Here is a 6,084-nt window from a genome sequence, read left to right as displayed (position 1 = left end):
GTGTTATGGATTTCACTTGGTGGTCTACAGTAAAAGATGGACTGGATTGTTTTGGTGTTATGGATTTCACTTGGTGGTCTACAGTAAAAAGATGGACTGGATTTTTTGGTGTTATGGATTTCACTTGGTGGTCTACAGTAAAAGATGGACTGGATTATTTTGGTGCTATGGATTTCACTTGGTGGTCTACAGTAAAAGATGGACTGGATTGTTTTGGTGTTATGGATTTCACTTGGTGGTCTACAGTAAAAAGATGGACTGGATTGTTTTGGTGTTATGGATTTCACTTGGTGGTCTACAGTAAAAAGATGGACTGGATTGTTTTGGTGTTATGGATTTCACTTGGTGGTCTACAGTAAAAGATGGACTGGATTGTTTTGGTGTTATGGATTTCACTTGGTGGTCTACAGTAAAAAGATGGACTGGATTTTTTGGTGTTATGGATTTCACTTGGTGGTCTACAGTAAAAAGATGGACTGGATTGTTTTGGTGTTATGGATTTCACTTGGTGGTCTACAGTAAAAGATGCTGAATGTCAACTGGATTTTCTCACTTCACAACTCCATACCAAACTACACTTTTACATAGTGGTTCAATCAAAAGTGAAAACCCTATGCAAAGACTGAGAAGGATACATATATATTACGCCCAACTCTTATCAAATGTAGTCTGATTTACTAGAACATCCTCATAACAAGTTGCATCAACTTTGTTTGGAATGGACCGTGGACACTAGAATACCGTGAACACTAGAATACCGTGAACACTAGAATACCGTGAACACTAGAATACTGTGAACACTAGAATACTGTGAACACTAGAATACCGTGGACACTAGAATTACCCTGGACACTAGAATACCGTGAACACTGTAGAATACAGTAAAATACTCTAGACACGGTAAAATACTATAGACACGGTAAAATACTGTAGACACGGTAAAATACTGTAGACACGGTAAAATACTCTAGACTCTAGACACAGTAAAATACTCTAGACACGGTAAAATACTCTAGACACGGTAAAATACTCTAGACACGGTAAAATACTCTAGACAGGGTAAAATACTGTAGACACGGTAAAATACTCTAGACACGGTAAAATACTCTAGACAGGGTAAAATACTGTAGACACGGTAAAATACTGTAGACACGGTAAAATACTCTAGACACGGTAAAATACTGTAGACACTGTAAAATACTGTAGACACTGTAAAATACTGTAGACACGGTAAAATACTCTAGACACGGTAAAATACTCTAGACACGGTAAAATACTCTAGACACGGTAAAATACTCTAGACACGGTAAAATACTCTAGACAGGGTAAAATACTGTAGACACGGTAAAATACTGTAGACACAGTAAAATACTCTAGACACGGTAAAATACTCTAGACACTGTAAAATACTGTAGACACTGTAAAATACTGTAGACACGGTAAAATACTGTAGACACGGTAAAATACTCTAGACACGGTAAAATACTCTAGACACGGTAAAATACTCTAGACACGGTAAAATACTCTAGACACGGTAAAATACTCTAGACACTAAAATACTGTAGACACGGTAAAATACTGTAGACACGGTAAAATACTGTAGACACGGTAAAATACTGTAGACACGGTAAAATACTCTAGACACGGTAAAATACTCTAGACTCTAGACACTGTAAAATACTCTAGACACGGTAAAATACTCTAGACTCTAGACACTGTAAAATACTCTAGACACGGTAAAATACTCTAGACACGGTAAAATACTCTAGACACGGTAAAATACTCTAGACACGGTAAAATACTCTAGACACTGTAAAATACTGTAGACACGGTAAAATACTGTAGACACGGTAAAATACTCTAGACACGGTAAAATACTCTAGACACGGTAAAATACTCTAGACTCTAGGCACTGTAAAATACTCTAGACACTGTAAAATACTCTAGACTCTAGACACTGTAAAATACTCTAGACACGGTAAAATACTGTAGACACGGTAAAATACTCTAGACACGGTAAAATACTCTAGACACGGTAAAATACTCTAGACACGGTAAAATACTCTAGACACGGTAAAATACTCTAGACACTAAAATACTGTAGACACGGTAAAATACTGTAGACACGGTAAAATACTGTAGACACGGTAAAATACTCTAGACACGGTAAAATACTCTAGACTCTAGACACTGTAAAATACTCTAGACACGGTAAAATACTCTAGGCTCTAGACACTGTAAAATACTCTAGACACGGTAAAATACTCTAGACACGGTAAAATACTCTAGACACTGTAAAATACTGTAGACACGGTAAAATACTGTAGACACGGTAAAATACTCTAGACACGGTAAAATACTCTAGACACGGTAAAATACTCTAGACTCTAGGCACTGTAAAATACTCTAGACACGGTAAAATACTCTAGACTCTAGACACTAGACACTGTAAAATACTCTAGACACTGTAAAATACTCTAGACACGGTAAAATACTCTAGACACGGTAAAATACTCTAGACACGGTAAAATACTCTAGACACGGTAAAATACTCTAGACACGGTAAAATACTCTAGATGCGGTAAAATACTCTAGACGCGGTAAAATACTCTAGATGCAGTAAAATACTCTCGACACGGTAAAATACTCTAGACACGGTAAAATACTCTAGACACGGTAAAATACTGTGGACACGGTAAAATACTGTGGACACTAATACTGTGGACACGGTAAAATACTGTGGACACGGTAAAATACTGTGGACACGGTAAAATACTGTGGACACGGTAAAATACTGTGGACACTGTTAAATACTGTGGACACTAAAATACTCTAGACACTAAAATACTGTGGACACTAATACGGTGGACACTGTAAAATACTGTGGACACTAAAATACTCTAGACACTGTAAAATACTGTGGACACTAAAATACTGTGGACACGGTAAAATACTGTGGACACGGTAAAATACTGTGGACACTAATAATGTGGACACTGTTAAATACTGTGGACACTAAAATACTCTAGACACTGTAAAATACTGTGGACACTAATACTGTGGACACTGTAAAATACTGTGGACACTAAAATACTCTAGACACTAAAATACTGTGGGCACTAAAATACTCTAGACACTGTAAAATACTGTGGACACTAGAATAATGTGGACTAAAATACTGTGGACACAAATACTGTGGACACTAAAATACTCGAGACACGGTCAAATACTGTGGACACTAATAATGTGGACACTGTAAAATACTGTGGACACTAAAATACTGTAGACACTAAAATACTGTAGACACTGTAAAATACTGTGGACACAAATACTGTGGACACTGTAGAATAATGTGGACACTAAAATACTGTGGACACAAATACTGTGGACACTAATACTGTGGACACTGTAGAATAATGTGGACACTAAAATACTGTGGACATTTTAAATACAGTGGGTTGCAAACACTGTGAAGTCATTGTTGTGGATTTGAAAAACAATCCCATGTGTGTTTTGTATCCAAAGTTGAACATTTAATTGTGATTTATATGTTTATTCATTGTCTATGTAATAAAAGACAGTCTTAGTGCTTTACATTTAAAAAAAAAATAGTTTCAAAATGTTAAAGATAAAACAAAATAATGATTTTCAAGGTATAATCAAACTCTTGTGTTTGTGGATGATTCATTCAAAATACGTTATTAATTTTTTTTTTTTGTCGTGTTTCTACTGGTCACCTGTTGCTTTGGAAACCTGCAAATGCATAACCGTCCCCTAAAAACAAACCAAGAAAAGAAAAGAAAACACAAATGAATACATTTTGACAAGGGAAATGTCATACATTTCCTCACAAGAAAGAGTATTACCTCGTAAAACAAGTTCTAGCATTTCGCTGTTGCAGTAATCCCACCGTGGATTGAACAGATGAGGAAGTCTTGAGGGGGAAAATAAAAATATATATATATTTAAGGGATAGGTTTCAGATAGGTCTCAGTGGCGAGGGAAACCCTGTTAAACGTGAACTTATCATGCACAGGACAAGTTGTTTATTATTGACTTACCTTTGTACTGTCGTTTCCTCTTTGGTGATGAAGCTAGAGTAAATCCACAGTAAAAAATTAGACAACATTTAATTAACCGGTCGACTAATTGTATTCAAACTACTTATACTTCAAAACGTAGAAACATCTCCCCGTCTTCTGGGGTCTTCATTTCTAGCCATCTTAATGTTGTTGTTGTTTTTTATACACTATAATTACTTACCAAAAAGATCATCAAAGAGTCCTTTACACCAGTTCCAGTTTGTCATAGGTTTGCTCATGCATGTCATATAACCTACCGCAAAGAGACAGAAACCTTGCTGATTCCAAGAGACAACTTAAATGTGTGAAAATATATGCATCATAATTTACAAGTGATGAAGTGATACGACTATCAACAATAGTAATATTTGAAAACTTGTAACTATTATCACAGTGTAGACTTAAATAAATACGCAGAGTGGACAAAACATTAGGAACACTGTCCTAATATTGAGTTGCACTCCCCTTTTGTCCTCAGAACAGACTCAATTTGTCAGGGGCATGGACTCTACAAGCAGGGCCAGGTTAATGCATCACCTTACCGGGGCTGAAGCCCCTGGCCCCTGGCCCCAGGCCCGTGGGGGGCAAGGGGTTTTCGAAAGCAGTCCACAGGGATTACTGGCCCATGTTGACTCAATTTGACTAGAGCTCAGCGTTCAACACCATTAGTGCTCACAAAGCTCAAAACTCAAACTGGTGCGGCTGGCAACTACTACCATACCCTGGTCAAAGGAACTTAAATATTTTTTGTCTTGCCAATTCACCCTCTGAATGTCAACACATACACAATCCATGTCTCAATTGACTCGAGGCTTTAAAAATAATGATTTAAACCTGTCTCTTCCTCTTCATCTACACTGATTGAAGTGGATTTAACAAGTGACATCAATAAGGGATCATAGCTTTCACCTGGATTCACCTGGTCAGTCTGTGTCATGGAAAGAGCAGGTGTTCCTTAATGTTTTGTATACTCAGTGTAGACTTAAAATAATACGGTCATTACGTATGAAATGGTGGGAGAATTGGTGGGGTACTCAGTCGTCTTACAATCAGACAGAAACTAATCTAAATTTTGTATTTATTTTTTTTACCTTTATTTAACCAGGCAAGTCAGTTAAGAACAAATGGTTATTTTCAATGACGGCCTAGGAACAGTGGGTTAACTGCCTGTTCAGGGGCAGAACGACAGATTTGTCTCACAAGATTTGTACCTTGTCAGCTCGGGGATTTAAACGTGAAACCTTTCGGTTACTAGTCCAACGCTCTAACCACTAGGCTACCCTGCCGCCCTTAAATTCAATAGAAGAGCCAAACAATCCAAGGGAATCTACAGCGCCTTCAGAATGTATTCACACTGTCACGCCCTGACCTTAGTTATCTTTGTTTTCTTTATTATTTTGGTTAGGTCAGGGTGTGACGAGGGTGGTTTGTTTAGTTTTTGTCCTGTCTAGGTTTTTGTACATCTATGGGGTTTTAGTATGTCTAGGTTTATGTAGGCCTATGGTGGCCTGAATTGGTTCCCAATCAGAGACAGCTGTTTACCGTTGAATTTAAAATGAATTCAATTGAGATGTTGTGTCACTGGCCTACACACATCACATTATGTCAAAGTGGAATGATTTCAATATTATTTTGTGAATTTTTTTTTCTATATTTTTACAAATTCATTGAACATTTTAAACTGTGATATCTTGAGTCAATAAGTATTCAACCCCTTTGTTATGGCAAGCCTACATAAGTTCAGGAGTAAAAAATGTCTTAACAAGTCACAAGTTACATGAACTCAATAATATTAATGGTGTTTAGCATGATTTTTGAATGACTACCTCATCTCTGTACCCCACAAATACAATTATCTACTGTATAAAGACCCTCAGTCGAGCATGAGAATTTCAAACACAGATTCAACCACAAAGACCAGGGAGGTTTTCCAGTGCCTCTTAAAGAAAGGAACCTATTGGTAGATAGATATAGAAAAAAGCAGACAATGAATATCCCTTTG

The 6,084-nt window shown here is 37.0% G+C and overlaps 1 long non-coding RNA gene across 1 annotated transcript; it reads right to left on the bottom strand.

Annotated features, from left to right (window-relative positions):
- Nucleotides 1-3,700: 3,700 nt before the first annotated feature.
- LOC139367786 (uncharacterized) lies at nucleotides 3,701-4,095 on the bottom strand. Its single transcript, XR_011626885.1, has 3 exons — nucleotides 4,062-4,095; nucleotides 3,867-3,934; nucleotides 3,701-3,774 (listed from the first exon to the last, which is right to left on the bottom strand). It is a non-coding gene; the product is annotated as an uncharacterized lncRNA (long non-coding RNA).
- Nucleotides 4,096-6,084: the final 1,989 nt, after the last annotated feature.

The sequence above is a fragment of the Oncorhynchus clarkii genome, chromosome 16 (genome assembly GCF_045791955.1).
Source record: "Oncorhynchus clarkii lewisi isolate Uvic-CL-2024 chromosome 16, UVic_Ocla_1.0, whole genome shotgun sequence".
In the NCBI taxonomy this organism is placed as follows: Eukaryota; Metazoa; Chordata; class Actinopteri; order Salmoniformes; family Salmonidae; genus Oncorhynchus; species Oncorhynchus clarkii.
This window is presented reverse-complemented; position numbering and strand designations above follow the sequence as displayed.